General features: G+C 40.7%; 1 protein-coding gene across 5 annotated transcripts in view; it reads right to left on the reverse strand.

The window, feature by feature from the left end:
- Positions 1-19,822, reverse strand: part of LOC143906217 (uncharacterized) — a 385,481-nt gene that overhangs the window by 276,061 nt on the left and 89,598 nt on the right. The window contains exon 1 of one of the 5 annotated variants that reach the window (XM_077422128.1): positions 237-2,334. The exons of the other annotated variants lie outside the window; for them this stretch is intronic. The gene's annotated coding sequence lies outside the window, so the exon portion shown is untranslated. Of the gene's footprint in view, positions 1-236; positions 2,335-19,822 lie in introns of those variants that run through there. 5 annotated transcript variants of the gene reach the window in all.

Below are 19,822 nucleotides of genomic sequence, written 5' to 3' on the forward strand. Positions count from 1 at the left end.
TACTGTCTAAGGTTATGCAAAATACACAAGTGTCTCATTAACCTATCACATTAATCTTTGGGTTACAAATGTAAAACGTAACTTTTTACCCGACTTTAACCCGACATAACCTGTCAAACCGTTAAACTCTAACTTATTTGAATACCCCTTATATATATATATATATCACTAACGGCATCGCGAAACTTTTACATTCTTTTAAAATGCACCAACAGTTCCCTAAAGTAGGGTCCTACCTTGAGGTGAAGAACGAAGAGGATCTCTTCATTTTCCCGTGGGGCACTAATGTTTCGTGCCTTGGTAATTCAATGCGTCACAAACGACGGTAACGATCACACGATCACCGTACCCGTGGATGATTCTCGCTGTCGTCGACAAAAGCACCAACACCACGCACGATCACGATCGTCATTCGATAGCGAACACGAGAACGCGTAATTTCTACCGAAAATCGTACTTCCGTGTTCGATCTACTTCACGATCGGGACTTTCATTTTTCGCATCGGACTGGCCTAAAATGTTTTGACGTTAAGATAACGCACGACACTGACATACACTGGGATCGCAAAACTGGGAATTAAACGGAAACGTGATACAGCCGTTTAACTAAAAACTCTGGAGACTCTCGCGGTCCAGAAAAACAATACGTATTCAAGACGAATATCCAATGACTCGTCGGCAGATGTGTGATAAATTCACTGAATCGTGATTCACTCTGATGAACGGTAAATTCATTCATCCGCGAAAGAGCGAAAAATTAAAAGACTCACAATAATAGCACATCACCTTCGAGTGATTGCGAAGTACACCAGACGAGAAACTTCCGCTTTGTACTTCGGCCTGACGCCGTCAAAATATCCGGTCGATCGCGGAAACTATCGCATTTCACGCGAATCGCTTCAGCCGATTGCCAATATTTAACTGACGACGCACTCGCGACACGACGGCGATATCCGAAACCGCCGCGAATCGACTGGAAACCGACGCTTTTCGCTTTTTCTTGCACGAACCGCCGACTGTTCCGCATACCAACGGCAAACGCCACCGCGCCGCTTCGGACCGGAATTCGCGTTCGCGAAGCACTCTGAGGTCGAGAAGATCCGGCCAATCGACTATCCAGCCCGAGCGATTAGCACGCGCTGGCCGAACATCCCGCCGAAATCACTGGAACTCTTCTCCAAAAAAACCGCCGACCGCATCTTATCTGAGATCTTAATCACGAACTGGCGAATCGCACGATGGTGGAGCACAGCGGCTCGCCTGGCCGGGAGAGTGTCGGATCTTGAGAAGCTAACGCGGTGAGAGGCATCTTCCGAATCTCCATCCGATCGCGCAATTCAATCAACTTGGCTTGCTTCGAGACGGAAATCGGAACGATATTCAACTCCGGCGGAAATTCACCGATCGCTTATGATGGGCTCTCATCACGCTTGCACCTCAATGCCACAATCACCTGGCTAAGCACCGTGCAATAATGGCTAATAACCGCCGCGAATGAAGCATCTCACTCGCGAAATAAGTTCACTCGATATTCCGTCATAATATTGACGATCGAGCAATTTCGCGAACTGTTTACCTTCGCTCACCGTTTGTTAAATTTAAGCTCGGTAGTGTGTTTCAGTTTAAGCGAAGGGTGAATTCCCGCATTAAAAAGGACAATATTCAAGAATAGCTCGGAAGGAATTTTTTAGTATTCAGATTTCACTCAAGCGAAGATTTCTTCGTACTAAAATACAGCGGACGATACCGACGACGAGCGAAGCTTGTGACGACAACCTGTTAACGACGACTCGAGTGGAGCGCGAAGACCGGAGCACGAATAGAGAAGATTCGCTCTCGAGGACGGAATTCGCGTATTACATTCCTCATCACTTTAGCGATGTATCGCGAGAGACTGCTTGAGAGTCACGTTGGGGAAACGTCTCGTCCATCGACACTGAAACGCACGGAGCTCTCGGAGACAGAGTTCGCGATGAAGATTCGCCACCCTCACAGACCGCCGCTCCGTTCGACCGTCCTTTTGTTCCTGATACAGCGAACCGCTCCGTTGTTCTCGTGATTCGCACGGATGTTATTGGTCGACTCTCGCGCAGCGTGGCAGCGATCGCAAGGTGACAACCGCTGCTGCCGCTGGTACTGCTCCTGATTCCTGCTGTTGCTGCAGATAGTGCTGCTCGCGCGGCGGTGGACGAAGGTGGCGACGGTGGGGACGGCGGTGGTGGCGGCGGCGTCGGCGTCGGTGGTGGTTTCACGGGGTGGTCGGTCGGTTTTGGTCGGTCGGGCGATCGGTCGGTCGGTCGGTCGTTCGATGCAAGTAGCAGCGGCAACGACTATGTCGACGACGACGATGACGACGACGACGGCGGCGGCGGCGGCGGTGGCGGCGGCGGCGGCGGCGGCGGCGACGACGGATGGATGTGCCAGAGTGCGGGCTTACGACGGAATGAGAGGAAAGCTCGGCTTACGGGGGGCCGCGGCAGCGTGGCATCGCCGACTCCGCGATGAGCGAGAGAGTTGCGCGTTATCGACCCATTCGCGAGACTATATTCTGCTACTACTCTCCTATCCGCACACGGCACACGCTTGCTCTACGCGTTTCGCACGACGTGCATACATGCGTACGTGGCCTACCTATCTCTACCTACCTACCGCCGAAAACTCGCACGCATGCACTCCGCGCCACACCACTCCACTCCACTTCACTCGAGCGCGCCTGCCCGCGTCGCTCGATTTTCGCGAGCAACGCAGCATTACGGATACGTGTGCGAAAATTGTACGAGACGCGCGATCCTCTCTCGATCTACAATAGATCGATTTCGCGTACGACGCTCGTCCTTGCAACGAATGTGCCACCCTAGAAATTTTTGGCGCGAGAAAAACGAAACCACGCGGAACGAAAGAACAAATTGCAGTACCTACGCTTCAAATAAGTTACACGAGATGAGAAAGCAAACGCAAAAAAGAAAATTTGTATAGATAAAACTGAGTTATCATGAATAAATAATTATTTATATCACACGTGACGTAATCACAATATCATACAATAACGATATCAATGTTCTATCAAAATATAAAGGAAAATTAAAAACCTTTCTAGTACCAGCGACAAATTCGATCTGATGAGCAACGCATGAATAATTATTATAATTAATTTTTGCGCAGTTATTCCTAAGATCCATTCACTGAATCCCCGAGAAAGGGAGCGAGAGACCCGACATACCTTAAAACTTAATTATATCGGGGATAATCGTAAACTACTAAATTCTGCGGCGCTGTCGCGCATTTCCCTGTCGCGCTCACGCAACATTTAACAGCCGCATTTAACGCTCAAACGAAATTTCCGCGTGTGTCCGACCGTGCGCGGAAGCGTTCCGGGTTTTCCGTTCCCCGATCGCGCGCAACAATGAGACCCCGGCGCTCGACTTGAATATCTAAATTGTATCGACTGTGTTTCCGGACGAATAGAGCGTCGATGGCTCTCCACGCGAGGACGAATAATTTCAGTGCATGCGCGCGGCGTACAGGGATGGCCGGAAAGCATCGGAAAGCGGAGTGGCGCGTTTCGCTCCGATCGGTCGCTCAGCAGCAAACAACGCCGGAGGTCCAAAATGGAATTTGTCGGGGCTGGATTACCGCAAAGCGCCACCAACACAGTTTTAATTACTTTTAATTATTCTGCCGCCATGTTCTTTTTACACTGTACGCTCAATCCCCCCTCTCCCTTTCACTCGCGGTCTTTTGATCTTTTCGAGATCGATCGTGCTTTATACGAAAATTTTCGAGTGGATTTTGATTAAAATTGTTTTAAGAACACAAAAGATATGTATGGAAATTGAATATAATAATAATAACCGGTAACTAGCATTATATCAAACGCATGACAGGTGGTACATTTGGAAAGCAGCACGATATTGCCGAAAATTTGAAATGTAATTTCAACATGATAAAAATTTAAGATTTGAGTAATAACTACGTAGAAAATAAAGGTTTTCACGAATTAAGCTAAGAGTATAGAAATAATACAAAAAAAGAAAAAATTAATAATTTAACTTTTCGTCCTTGAATAAACTTTTCCTTAAAATGACATTTCTTCTAAATTTATCTAAATTTAGACTTAACATATTAAATTCTAACTTTCGTGAAATCATTAATTAATTCCAAAAAATTGTTTCAAGAATCCAAATAGGATGACAGATTGTGCTTTCACAATTTTGTTACCCAATTGCATCCTACAACACGTGTAACAGGCAGATTGTCATCCTAATGCCGTGAGCTTTCAAAGCTATTCTACCCACAAAAATTAAATCAAAATTTTTCTTTATATGTTCAACGGAATAGAAAGCTTCGTTCTCTGTACTTCAACGCAGCGAACTATCTGCTAATTATCCACGGTCTTTAGTTGTGGCAAAAGACCGAGCTAATCGAATACGGACTGTGAAACGCAATATTCACAACGCATACTGCGTTTCGCATCGCTTTACGACTTCCAAAGCTATGGTTTTACGGCTCGATGCGATAGTATTGTAGCGCCATTGTGCCCTGACCCTGCAACAGCCACAAAGAGATCTGCTTGCGGGTCACTGATAATCTGAAAAGGTCCGATGAAAATGCACGGGAAATGATGGGGAAAAAACTGAAAATCCAGCAGGGAGACTTTCCGCACTTTCGCGATAAAATCGAATACGTAAGCCAAGAAGCGAATTTATCTTTAAGGCAACACATGGATCCAGTGAAGCTTTGCTGTAAAAATTATATACTGCACTTTGTATATCGTTGTTAAGTGACGTGCACGTAATCTGAGATATTAAATTGTATCAGACTTGTATGAAAATTATATAAAAATTGCATTTGAAAAATTATCTTTGTACAGGAGTAAGCCATGCGTTAATACGCAACATTCGCGTTCATTTATTCAAGTGAAAATATTTTGTTTACCGATACAGTATCACCATAAAAATTTTAATGCAATAAAATACTGCGCCACATAACATTAATACACTTTTTATTTTTATCCCTATCATAATATCAAACCTCACAAAAATGTTTGCCAACTAATATAACAACGGCATAACCACGTGCCTCAGCATCGTTGACAAACTGAATCGGCTTTCGCTGATAAATCATAAAAATGTTGCTGATAGTTAGATATAATTTATACTCGCGAATTATTGCGCACGGTTGCCAGTCGGTTGTCCGATTACGAATAACAGCGCACGATGACGATACTTTGGGGGTGGAAAAAAAAGCTTTCCGAATCCACGGGGGATTTAAAAAGGTAAAACATAGGTGTACACGGTGCAGAAGGGGGGACTGTGACGAAAGCCGAGAACGGTATTGACACAAGCTTCAGTTTAATTTCTCCGCCGGTAAACATTGGATTCCCATCGCTCGCGCGAGTCCTCCCGCACACACTTCTCGTTCCCCTTTTTAACCCCCGTTCATCGTTTCATCAACGAGCGACTCGACTCTCGACCGAATCGAAACTGTAACAGGCGACATTCGGCATCGGCTAAAATATGCTTTTACCCTTTCCGAATTTATTCGCCGGACTAAGCCCGGCATCGTGATATTTCGAAACGCGCTGCGGTGTACCTATAAAGCGCGGTAATACTCCATCGCATATAAAATGTGCGTGTTGGGCAAATACTCACCGATAGTAACCACGATATATCGTGTCATTTATTAATTGTATCTAATGCGACGCCAAATCCGCTAAATCTTGCATTAGGATACATTTGTACAGAATTTCACGTTAGAGTGATTAAGCGGGAGACGATTACGATTGTTCATTATTTTAACATATTTACCAGTATTGTGATTGTTGCATCGTCTTGCATCGTATATTATAGAAAAATACGTTGTCAAACCAGATATCGATCGTCGAACTACATAAAACTTTTGATACAATGGCACAAAGACCATTGGTCTGACGATCGCCCACCCTGCAAATTACACGATGAATTTCGAAATATGTTTATATGTTTTCAAGCATACATGCTCTATACAGCAGTGTTGAAGCTACACAGCAGCATTCGAAATACGTATAGCAGCGCCCGAAAACAAAAATATGCTTTTACCTTTACGTATCAAAATACGCTTTCAGCCAGCCCGAGCTTGTTTAGCGTTGCTCCAGAATTAAGCGCGATGCGAGCTTGCATATTTCAAAACATTCAAATGCATATATCGTGCATTCGATACCACATCAACATCGTGAATTTGCAAGACTGTTGTTCGCAAAGTGCCGCATTTGCCGATAACGATTGTCGATATAGAGCGCGCATTATTAATTAGCGCGAGTACGAGTTCGGGGGTTTGCGTAATGTCGACGTATCTGGCGCATTCGCGTGCTAAATTATATCGGAGTGACGTGGCGACAAAGTTGTAAATTTGCTGGCTTATAAACCGACCGGAAATAAATGAGCTTCTTTTCCGCCACGCGCGTATATCGCGATTTATCGAAAACGGTCGCGGCTCGGGCGAGCAACGGCGACGGTACAGAAATTGGCTATTAGCATGGAAATAGTATCTACTTATGCTCGGAAAGGAAGCATTTACTCGGCGCGGCGGGACAATAACTCACAGAGCCGATATGATGAGTTCAGCGTTATGATAATTACAGTTTTTGCGATACCCAATTCGATCCCGGTCAAATTACCAACGAACATTCGTCTTGCCGTATCGGCTGTGATTTCATAGCAACGGTATGATTGTTCTACGATTAGTTTATTCACTAATTCGATAACAATATTCGGCCTCATTTCAACTTCAATTTGTTTAAATATATAATTAATATAATTTCTATATATATTCTACAAAATATTTTTATACAGTAAATCTTATAATTATTATATGAGGCATCGAAAAATGAGAGAAAGAAAAATGAGAGATGATATTTGTTTTAACAGAATTATTTTTTTTCTTCGAAAATATCTTTCAGATTTCAAATTATAATAAATCTATATAAAAGTAAGTTAGTTCGTTATTCAGAAAAATATCAAGAATGTTATTGCGACTATTTATTAATTATACATCACTTTTTACTAAAATTTTCTCAGGATTTTATTCGAACAAATAGTTCACTTCGCGCATAGAGAAGCTTTAATGATACTTTCAAAAAACGTTGATGCTAATAACGTAGCGCAATAAACGAGCGAACGTGAATGTTTTATAGCTTGCATTTAGTGTCTATTAACAAACAAATGAGTGTAACTCAAATATTTATAACGTATAATTAACCGAGTTACCATCAATGGGACTTGGCAATTATCAATCGTCTCGTTTACAGCACGAACGTTATTAATTTGCGCGTTCGTTAATATTTTGCTTGATTGTCATTCAGTCGCTATACCCACGCACACGCACTATAACAAACTTTCGTTAGGACTGCCCGTTTCAGTCGTATATATAAGTAAATGTAACAGAATAACACACGCAGTTCAAGCTGCAGGCGAGTCCGTGTGTAACATGACGAGGATCCAATTACCGGGGGCCCTTTAATTTAATATCGGGTGTCGTCGAACAATGCGTCATGCAATATGGGAAGCCACATTGTGACGATTTCCATTCATTTTCCATTTCCAGTTATGATCATTGCGACGGAATGTATTAATTCTATTGGATATTTTGCATATCGCGCAGCCCGTAAGAAAAGTGTAATATTCGCCGACCCGTCTATCGAAATTGTCCCTCGTAAAACACGCCGTAAAAAAGGGGGGTATCGAAACTGACAAATCTACGTAGCACGTGCTACGAGATGGGACGTCTAGTTCTCGTCCAATTCCGAGAAGGCATAGCGTGTCACTTCTCGTCGCGGTCGTCGTCGTCGTCGTTGGAACCTTCTTCTATTTTCGAACGGCGCATTGCATAACACGGCTCGCAGAAGAAGAACAGAAAGAGAAACGTGAGAGAGCGCCCGAGCATGTGCATGTACGACGTATTACGTCGGAAGCAATCCTAAATTCCGATCGAATGAACACAAAGAATACAAAGCTCATTCAAATTTTAATTAAATTTCTTCTAAAAAAATTTTTAAGCGATCTGACGTTGATTCTCACGAATTTTTGGCCAGCGATTTGCGGCGTGTATTTAAAGATTTCCCTCATCGGGATACTCCAGCTAGAAATTGAAATATCTTATATAGCATAATAATGCATAAAAATAATTAAAATTTATTTTTTTTAAATGCAAAATTTTCATAAAGCCTGAATAGGAGCAGAAGGCGTAGGGCCCACATACTCGAGACGACTCCTCTGTCGACGCACGTGTGCGTTTGACGTGGCATATCCGCGCTTGCATTTTAAGAGCGGGATCGTGTTTGAGGTTTCGAGTTGATCAAAAGATCTCCGTTCTCCTGTGTACGGTGTGGCGCGCACAAAAATAGCAACAACTATTCTATTACAGGTTACATATGAGCGCAGCTGGGGCCGAATGTACAACGTATCTCGGAAGGAGGAACGTGGCGCGCTGGATTTTAACGGCGCCGGCGTGTTTGTCATTTTCGCAAACATATATCACTTGTCGGAAGCTCTATCCCGTTGTTCGACAGCAACGATTTTAAAGGCACTGCAAAATTTATTATTCTCTACTAAATGCTAGCATTCGGAGAGACTTCATAAATTTCTAACATTTCAAAATAAGTATCTATTAGCGATATTTTAGGAGCTGTAAAATGATATATTGAGAACGTGCCGTGCTACGAACGTTGATTAATCACATCAATTATTGCCAATAAATTGATTAGAAATTACTGAGCGAAATCAGACAACGTAGAAAAGTACGCTTAACAGAAAAGATATTACAAAACTATATCTAAAATATATATTTGTATTCAATCCCCGGCGCGCGTGCGATGAATTTCTTATCATGTTTGCCGTGAGCCAACTTTTTATTGAAATCGATATCGACTGCATCGAAATTCCTGAAATATCCCGAAGACACTTCATAAAAACTGGAAGTCCTATAAGCCATGCGTGTATGGCTGCATCTTTGGCGTCAACTAAACTAGCTTATTTTATTTCATCGTCCTCCTTTATCGAGCCACTTGCATCTGATCGACCAACGCTCGAAACGCTCAAGACTATGCCTTATACCTTTCTATTTCGTGCGCGTACATTGAAGGCCTTGAGAAACTTGATTATTTAGCTTTCTTTTCGGACAGCTTCACATCATTTGCGAGTCGGCACATTTATCGGTTATTCGCATTCGTTTTACGTGCCCGTAGCGGGTGTATCATTAATTACGCGCTGGCGGATATAATCTGCCGTTGGGGCGTTGAAATTTTCAGGCATTAAAATCAATTACGATGATCGTGCAGTAACCTCCTGCGGCTGAATAATGAATCGCGAACGACGACGTCGATCATACGGGATCAATCGAGCGTCCAATCGATCGCTCGCGCGCCCGATCAATTATGCCGCGCCGCCACGATCGATCCATCCATCCATCGCGCGATACACGCTCCGCTACCGGAACGGATGCCCGCACTTCGCCGAATTATATATGCAGGATATAATAAGCTGGCGGTCCTCGAGATATCGGCGAGTTATGGGCCGCCCTAATGGTCTGTAGTGTTTGATTTACAGCGTGGGATACGCGCGGCACTACCAAATGCATTTCCGTGGACGTGCACGCAAGCAATAAAGCGTGGCTGCCAGCTTTAAAGAGAGAGAGAGAGAGAGAGAAAGAGAGAGAGAGAGAGAGAGAGAAGTCGCGTATCTTTCACGACGATAGATCTCTCATCGCTCCTCTTTCCGATTACTACCATCTGGAAGCCGACCTTGTATGAATACTGCCCGCCCTTCGTATGACGAAGTCGCCGTAAACCACCGCGAGGATGAATTTATTTCCATTAAACAGAAAAAATTGTTTGTACTACACACGGTAAATCTTTTAACTGAGCATGTTTAACGAGCAATGCTAAACTGTAAAAATATAAAACCATCATTAACCTTTTTAGTAAGGTCATAGGTATGCAGAATATATCCCCAACACTGCACGATACTTGAGTAGAAAATTCAGAGACTGACTGAAAACAACAATCCTGATACTGTTCAGGAGATCTGACTACGTCAGATTATTCATCAAATATTATGGGATACCTTATACAGTATATTTACACAGATACAGATGTTTTAATTTTTTGTTTCAGAAGATTGTTTGAAAAATTTCTTTGATATATTTCTAGTCTAGCGTTAATTAATAAATGTGATCATTATATGCACAATTAGACATTTAATCGTATAAATAAACTATAAGAATAAGAAAAATGAGTTTTATTTTTATGAAACCTATTTGTAACCGAAATGTTTGGATACACCTTCTGCGAATAATATTCGAAAATATCCGCCCTTCTCTCCCAATCCCCGCGAAAGACTCGTCGGAAGATATCCTTCCTCAGTATTTATGGAGCAATATGGCTAGTACAACGAACTATACGCGCGGGAGGGTGTACATCATCGCACGGACGGTACACGTTCGCGTTTCGTAATTGTGCAACGGGCAGATAAACTGGCGGGTAAGTAGCTTCCGCGAAATGAGTTATGCACATCTTTGAGTTTACTCACAGCGCACTTTTTATCTTTGTGCTAATCTAAATTTATGAATTCCATTGTTTGCCTCGCACCACAAAAACGTATGAAAAATATAATTTATCGCGAATTACAGAAAAGAATAATCCAAGTTGACCGAATGCGATTATAATTATTTAAAAAAGCAAACAAATTCTTTCTTTTCGAGCTTGAAATGCATAAAACTTTATAATAGTAAAATATATTAAAATATGACTAAACACACACAAGAGAAGACGGGAGCGTATTCTAAATGCAGAGAAAAATTATTTTTATAATAAAAGAAAATTAAAAAAAAATAGGATATATTTCCTTTTCGTGTGGCAGCGCTCAATAAAATCCGCATATTGAAACCGTATCAAATACACGCGACGCATCCGAAAGCTGATGTTGAAAATGCATGAAACTTGAGTAAACTTGACGCAGCGTATATTTCTAGAATAAACATTGCCGTGTATTACAACGGAACTCCATTTCGGATTTATAATCCTTGATCGAAGGGCGACTCCCGCGTGTCGATAGACAACAGGAGTTAATCCGATTGCAAAAGGCTAAATGAACCAACTCGCCGACTTTGGTAAACATCCGGCGACGTCGTCTCGGCGTGTATTACCACTCGGGCGTTCTTCGCGAAGCGTGCATGGGACTTAGGGCGAGCAGAAATATCAGGAGAATGCTCCGGGGAACGGAAGCAGAAGGAGAAGAAGTTAAGAATGGGACGGACGGAAGTATATCTCTCGCCCAGCTGCCGGCGCTGGAGAGTTCTCCCGTTCCACTATCTTTCGACTCTCGATTCCGCGCGGAGTTTAATATAATAGCTAATATCATCGGGAGGATCCGTACAATGCAAACAATTTGAACCTGCTCGGTCTCAACGAAAGAGAAAAAGAGAGAGAGAGAGAGAGAGAGAGAGAGAGAGAGAGAGAGAGAGAGAGAGAGAGAGAGAGAGACGAGGAACGAAAGAGAGAGGCTGAGCGCGCGATAAGACGAGCAATGAACAGAAAATAGCGCACCAGCCTGCCGAGGAAACTGCAGACCTCAGTCGACTAAATACGACGGACATCGGTAATCGATACCGCACAATGGCTAGCGGAAAACGTACTTCGGTAGAAGGGGACGTGTAATATCACCCCCGCATCGCGTACACGCGTCCTCGTCGCGATTCTCCGATCATTGCGCAATTTCATTATTCTCTTCTCGACAGGTCAGTTCTAAGCGATTTCGTATCAATTACTCGACCAAGATACGTTCGCTAAAATGATGATCGTCAAATATTCAGTTCTTATATATCAATCCAATTATAATGCTTCATTAATTATTGGAGAATACAAGCAAGAGATTGCACTGACTTTTCCTCTGTAGAAATATTTCTACAAATTCCAAATTCATTAAATATATATCTTGCAACATAGCACTTGCGTTTTCACCGTTGCAATTAAAAAAAGACCCTTTCATTTCGCATACTGCACTATTCGCGAGACTTTCAATTTAACGGGCCGCCATTAGGGAGCTTCGTCATCGTGCGAGTCGGTTGTGGTTGATTCTCTCTGTGATTTTAATAGCCACTCCCGAACGAACACGAGTACGAAACGGCGACGAAGGGAAGAGAAAGAGAAAATGTGCGCGAGACCGGCCTTTATTAGAAGGCGGGTCGCGGGACGGAAACACGTGGCCGATTTCGAGCTGAACGTTGTCCGGCGAGAACAGCTCGCGAGAAATAGATCTTCTCGCTGGTATTATTTTCCGCAACTGGGTTAATTCTTCTCCCCTCTTTGTTCCCTTTATAGGCGCTGCTGCCACCGCCGCCGCTGACAATAGCAGTATAACACATTATCCATCCTTTAATTGCATTTTTATTGGCCGCGCAACGGCACGAATAAATCGCTCTCGCTTCGACTCCGCTCCGAGAGCCGCGAAGAGCCTGACAGCTCGCGCTGATTAATGCCCGGTTAAAGGCTCCTTCCTTTTAATCCACGAGTGTCGTAATATACCTCGAGATTACGTGGCGTACTCGGGAACGAAGCGGTGGAACGATATTTTAACGCGATCCTAAAGTTCATTCTTAATAGAACCTCGGATCTCTCATTTTTTTTAGCATCGTACTTAGCATAATCGATCTGAAAATATGCTCGCATCACTCGGAATTCGTTATCTATTATTCCAATGTCTTTTCCGTCGTATAGGAATCAGAATAGATCGAAGGCATTTAGTAGAAAAAATGTTGCCTTTCTAAAATCTTTTCTTATTTTCTCTTAATATTAAAATAAAGTTCCTCTATTTAAAAACTTGCAAGTAAAAAGTCACACTAAATTGTTGATTAAATATTAGAATGTCTAATCATACCAGAGAAATGAATAATATTTCATATTATATCCGCGCCATATTCTGCTTTATTAAACGAACGTTCGTTATTTCATTTATTCAAGAAATTGTTGCCGCTGGTTGTTTATCAAGAAAGAAATATTATCTTCCTTGAGTTGCTGTATCCACTGCTTACACCACGTAACACAGAAGGCTGTTAATAAACGTTATCGCGGGTAAAACATACTTTGCGTCACAAGCATCTGTGCTCGACCTCCTTCTGCGTTATCGAAAACCAAAAATATAGTTTTCTTCTTACAGAATACTTCGCCCACCTAGGGTGGAAATGAAACGTCCGAGAAAACCGTCGATGACCACATCGTCATTAATTTGAGGCGACAAACTCTTTTCCTAAAATTAATTTAATATGTCATGAAATTTTCACATTTTTCTAAACGTTCAAAATAATGAGCTTTTCCATAATATTGCGAGAAATTTCGTTTGAGCAACAACTTGTTCTAACTTCCACGTCAATTCGCGCATCTAATTCCGTTCGTTGATTCAACCTTTCGCTATGGAATAATTTTTGCATGTAAATATCGCTACGAATATATATTCGTCGAACGCCTTCGCCGCACTGCAAATAAACGCAGCACAGGTTTCTCGCGCGTGATTTTCATTTTTCCGCCTCGTTCCTGTTACACGTCATAGCTATAACGTTACATGCACGAGCGATGGGCGCCAGTTAATCGATAACGCATTAAATTGTGCGTCAGCACACACGCGATTATCGCGGCAACGTGCTTTGCGAGCACGCGAGCGATATGGGCGAATTGAAAAGCAAAAACTTGAACGCGACGAAGCGCGGTATGTACTATCCCGCCGTTGTCGGTTCACGAAGGATGCTGTGATATAGGGTATACGTAAGGTAAAGGAAATCCTTCCCGAATTGCACTGCGCGCCATTGTTGGCGGCTCGGACAATGGAACGGGCAATGAAATTCTGAAAAACTCGGCAGGCGGAGCCCTCGTCCTATGCGGGACCGGAACGGATCGAGGAAGTTTTCTCTCCTCTTTCGCCGACCGTCTGCAGCCCGCGGGCAATTAAACCTTTATGTATACGTGCACGTACGTGTGTATGTGAAATGTTCGAGGCCGACCACGGTCCGGTAACTCGTTTCTTACTTCCCTTTACCCATCCGTTAGCTTCTCGATCCACAAAGATCCTCCGCTACGATTCCTCCTTCTCGATATTTCGCTGAGCGCGCGGTCATAAAATAATTGGCCGGGCTCCTTTCACGTCCACGCGTTCAGCGGTCCGGTACCTGACATCCTGTCTTTCCGTTATAATTGCCGCAAATTACGTATATACGCGGTTAAACACGATGACGTTGTTCCATCGCTGCGAAATACGTTTTGTTTAACGACTTTGAATAAGTAATTTAACGACAACACTAATAAATCATGGAAGCGTATGCGGATTAACAGAGGAAGCGATAATTATAACTCCGATAATTCACCGGGTGGAGCTAGTCACATTTCAGAATAGTCAAAATAAATTAATTACAACTGTCTAGACCAAAGTACAAACAGCAATAATGCTATTTGTTCCGTTCGTAGCGCATTAATCGTCGTACAGTCCTCGCATAATTAATAACGACATATTAATGTTAATCAATGAGTATGTCACTCACGTGGTGTGAGGTTACAAATCATGTTACATAAACGCTACGGTAATGCTAATATTCGTTACAACGTGTGCAAAATGTTTGCAGCGGTAAAGAATTGTAATGTAAACTTAGTGTCTATTAGTTTTTCAAATTCATTGTTAATAACATTAACTCTTGCCATCTCGTCGCACGTGTGATTTTCGTGCTAAAAAAATACGCTATTAATAGAAACGAGAAAACGAGGCTATTGTAACGCGTTAGGCCGATCGAACATCGCGAAAATAGACTTCCGCTAGCCATATTTCTACATATCGCATATCGAACATCGTTCGACCAGAATAAACATTCGCACGAACGCGATGAACCTATCTCAGCGCAAATAAACCAGATAAAGATAGAACGTTCAAGGGGAAGTCATTCTATTGCCTCAACCGGTCATTTCCTTTCCTTCGCTCTCGGTGACGTAAATCCACGATTCGCCGTGATTTTCGAGGGAATTTCGCTGAGCGGCGGGATAACAATGGTAGTATACCTTTCCCCGAAAGTTCCAGGAGCGTTTCTACGCGAACAGAAAAGCGTAAAAAAAGAGAAAAGTGTATATATACTAGATATCTCACAAAAGTTATGCAGTTTCTCTCTGCTATAGAATATAGGAGTTTTTATCAAATAAAATTTTACTGATTATCCAGAAATTTTTCCTTTTTCCAGAAATTACCAATTATCAATTTTCAATATTACATATTAATAGTTAAATCTGTTTTGTTGCTAATCTACATGCTAAAGATTAACGTTATTTTGTAATCAAAAGATTTTATTGATACAAAAGATATGTCCATTATCGGAAAATGTTTCCAAATTAATTAAAGAAACCATATAGAGATAATAACAAGAGAACACACTGTATATGTATAAATAATTTAAAAAAAAAAAAAAAAAAAGAAAGCAATGAGAAAAAGAGGAAGAGATAGAGGTAGGGTGAAAATTCAATCTCTCGGTTAAAGAAGTTAAAACGATCTTCGGCTTATCGGGAAGTTGCCACGCGTACGACATTGCTCCGAAACGGATTTCGGTCCCCGGACATATTTAATTCCACCCACTCTAAAAGCAGCGCACTTTCGTAAATTATCACCGTTAAAGTCGGAGTAAGTTTCTCGTAGGATGCATAAGACCAAGACGTGGAAACATAAATTGCATCGAATGATCGAATACTCAATCGATCGACGGTCACGACTATTAAGTTAATGAAATCCGTCCTCCTAGCACAGTCAATAAAGTTAATAGTGAAAGAGATTCTGTCTAAACAAATCTCAATGCCAAAAATCTCAAGTCGAAAAATGTTGAAAGTACAATATTTTCTCTCATGTCGCTATAAATAAGTTAAAAATTGTATATATAATAAATTTAAAGTCAATTTTTGCTTAATAAAAATTTGCTTTTACATTTACTTTTGAAAATTACTGTTAAAAGCGCTTTCTAAACGCGTTTCTCACAAAAAAAAATATGTTTTTCATTTCTATCCACATCATATCCCGCTTGTGGCTTGCGACGCAGAGTCACAAACACCCATGGCGATTGCTGAATCGTACTTTTCGGGCTGTAGGAAATCAAGTTTCGTCTCAGCAGGCTCACATATTCCAACTGCATCGCGGCTACAAGAATGACGGCAATTCGCGAGCGGTCTTTATGACCGAATGATCCCCGAATGGAAACTTTCAAATGCAATAATAATTCCTACGGGGGCGTTAAAGGTATATAATGTTACAGAGCAGGTACGTGTACATAATGCGGTATGTAGTCTATTATCCAGTGTCGCGGCCTATCGTACCAGCGCGGCGTGGCGCTTACCTATCTCTGTACGTGACCAAAATACCATCGATACTCCTCCGCGTCGCTGATTCCTCTATCTTTTCTCACTTTCTTATACCGTATTTTTGTGTCACGGTGAATCGAGGCAACGGATTGCCCCGACTCTTCGATGCGTGCATCTCTCGCCACTGACAACAAAGTGGACGATGACGATCAATCGAATAGTTAACGCGCTTGTACTTCAACAGACCGAAAAAATAACCGACACGATATTGATTTTGTTCGATTAAGAGCATTGATCACATAATTTACGAAAATTGTAAATTATATGAGTAAAACCATCTTAATACACTAAGCCTAACTTTTATTGCCAATATTATATCGTAAACGTATAATCATGAATACTTTTCTTAAAAATAATAGGTTATTCCAACGCGTATAAAAAATAACAACTAAATTTTTCTGATCACGTGTTTATAAAATATAAATAAGAACTGAGAGATTGTATATATTGCAAACCTGTTAGAGTCGGAATTTAAATGATCGCATTAAATTAAAATCAATCGTGATATATGTACTAAAATAGTCTAAAATATAACTGTAATATGATCTGAAATAGTCACCGCCCGAAGACCGATGTAAACTTGCGGACTTCACATTTCGTCGGGCTGAGTAACGCCTACGGAAACTGACGCATGAATGATACATGAACGAGCCTCAGGGATCGTCTCGCATACCATTACGACCGGTAAAGAGTCCCTTAGAAAATCTCTCAAACGGGAATACTTAGTTCGCATTTGCATAACATTCGTACGTATGTTTCAGCAGACGATCGCTTCGAAAATATAAGAGAAAGAACATTCGGCTGTCGCAAAATTATATTTTTTCTTAGAAAAGAAAAACTTTATATTTGCAGGCAAACGCTTAGACTAAGGACTCCAAAACTCGAAATAGTAATTCAAAAGCACTTATATAAAATAAACGCATTTTTTACAGTTGTCGAAAATTATATTGTACTAACAAAAAGTAAGTAGATAAAAATACTATCTTTTTCTAAAATTTATTTGTTATTAGTTCTATATATATTGAAAAATCCATCTTTCTACAATGTTATAAAGACTTAAGGATGTATTATACCTCTTCCAAGCCAAAAGTACAGTAATCTGAGAAATCCAATTATATCGGTTGTATGGATACTTTAACAGTTACTACTATTTAATATCATAACAAGGACATTAACGTTACTGATTTAAGTGATTTTAACCAGTTTTTATGATTATTAACAGCGTATTTGTAAATATTCTTAGAGATGTATGTCCGTTCAGTCAAAATAAAGGGATCAAGCTGAAATTTACAGAGATTGTGCACTTATATGTCTTAAAAACCTGTGTTAAATTTCAGATCGATCGTCTGACTTGTTTAAAAGATATTAATTTTTTAATTAATTTTGTAAATTAATTAATTTTGTAAATTAAAAAATTAATATCTTTTAAATAAGTCAGACAATCGATCTGAAATTTAACACAGGTTTTTAGGACATATAAGTGCACAATCTCTGTAAATTTCAGCTTGATCCCTTATTTATTTTGACTGAACGGACATACATCCTTAAGAATATTTACAAATACGCTGTTAATAATCATAAAGACTGGTTAAAATTACTTAAATCAATAACATCAATACATCCTTATAAACAAATTGATTGTGCGCGATGTTTCGCAGAGATTTTATTGCCATGCGCCGTTTTGAAGATCGGACAGAGGAAAACAGAGAGAGAAAGAGAGAAAGAGCGAGGGACTGTAATTGGTATGTAAATCGCGTTACAGACCGCGACTCGCGCATACACGCGATAGATAAACGACACGCATCCGATGCAAACAGTCAGATAGAAACAGAGTGGGCTTATCGTTTATGCGTGCTCGTACTCGTTGGACTTTACTATATATTATCCTCCACACCGATATCAGTCTAAATCGAGCGACTCTCCCGTCGTATTGATTTTCGCATCGAATGTTCCCTCCAAACGGCCGACGTATCGTCCAAAGTGATTTCTATCGCTTCCGGGCCAACTTGCGCGTTTAATCATATCCCCGCGATGATTTATTTTCTCATTCTAGTTTTCAGTTGGCAGTCCGTGTACCATCTGTATTTTATTTACATCACGCAGAACAAGTGATCAGTGAATGACTCTAATGTTTGTTTCTCTATAGTCACGTAAAATCAATTTTAACATCCTTCTTTTATTATCAATACTACAATATAACTATAATGTATAAATATATATACTTCTTGCATAAAATTAATCTCATTAAACAATATAAGTGAACTGGACCGACATGTGAATAACACAAATACATAGAAATGTCTACGCCTTATATATAGGCTAAATCTTTTGTGCTTAATAATATTAATCTAATTAAACTTTACAATTTTTTACTAAAGAAAAATTGAATTAGATTAGAGATTAGAAAAGTGCAATATAATTTATACGACAAAAATTCCAAAACAAAAGTCTAAGATATTGAATATAAGAGCCCGTATATAAATATAAAAATTATATTGTTTAATTTGTCTCCCCAATGCATGTCATATCGACCACGTTACCAATACGTGTCTCATCTACACTCACATTATGTTTGCGCATTCCGGCAAAAGCGCGCGGTTCTAAACATTGGAAATTCGAGAAACGAGATCTCGCACGCGAAAGTGCGAGAAAGGGACGAAAAGTGGAAATATGAAAGTTTCCGTTTTCTCCCGGCGCCCTTTTCTCCCCGGGTTAGAGTTACTTCGCATCCAATTCCGTTCGCTTCCTTGCTCGCGGTAACCAACGAGAGCAACGACCGCCATTCCCGCCAATGTCGCATGTATTTTCACATTTCGTCGTCTTTTTGCGCCGTACATACGAAAAAGCGTGATGATCCATGATATTCTTTGCATTTTCATGATCATCGAAAAGTGACTATATAGTTTAGTTAGCGGTTTAAGTAACTGAGTTAACAGCGAACGTTTTCTATATAGCATAAAAGATTAAATTGTATATATTCTCATATTATTTTGTAATAACTCCAAAAGTAATACAATAATTAAAATAATTAACGAATCAAAAATGTAAGTTTTTATTTATCTCGTTTACTGTGTTTCTTTTCTGCTGTGTTATCAAAATGTGTTGATCGATTAACGTGCAATGTTGAATATTAAAGAATAAAATTTAAACCAATATCTTGAGTTAAATAACATTTTGTTACTTTTAACTGTCATGTATATGTCAAAATTTATTATTTTAATAAAAAACAGTATTATTTTAACTCCATTGATTTAGTTAAGTTATTGTTTTAGTTAAATAAACGACATATTAAGTAAGAGCAGTAGTGACCTATAGGAATGGTTAAAAATGGCTCAAATTGAGTATAATTTGGCACTACGAATTTAACAGTATGTGGCTACAAGCAAGCGGTAAGAATAAAATACCTTCACATTACGA

The sequence above is a fragment of the Temnothorax americanus genome, unplaced genomic scaffold (genome assembly GCF_048541705.1).
Source record: "Temnothorax americanus isolate GAGA-0224 unplaced genomic scaffold, ASM4854170v1 Scaffold7, whole genome shotgun sequence".
Classification (NCBI taxonomy): Eukaryota; Metazoa; Arthropoda; class Insecta; order Hymenoptera; family Formicidae; genus Temnothorax; species Temnothorax americanus.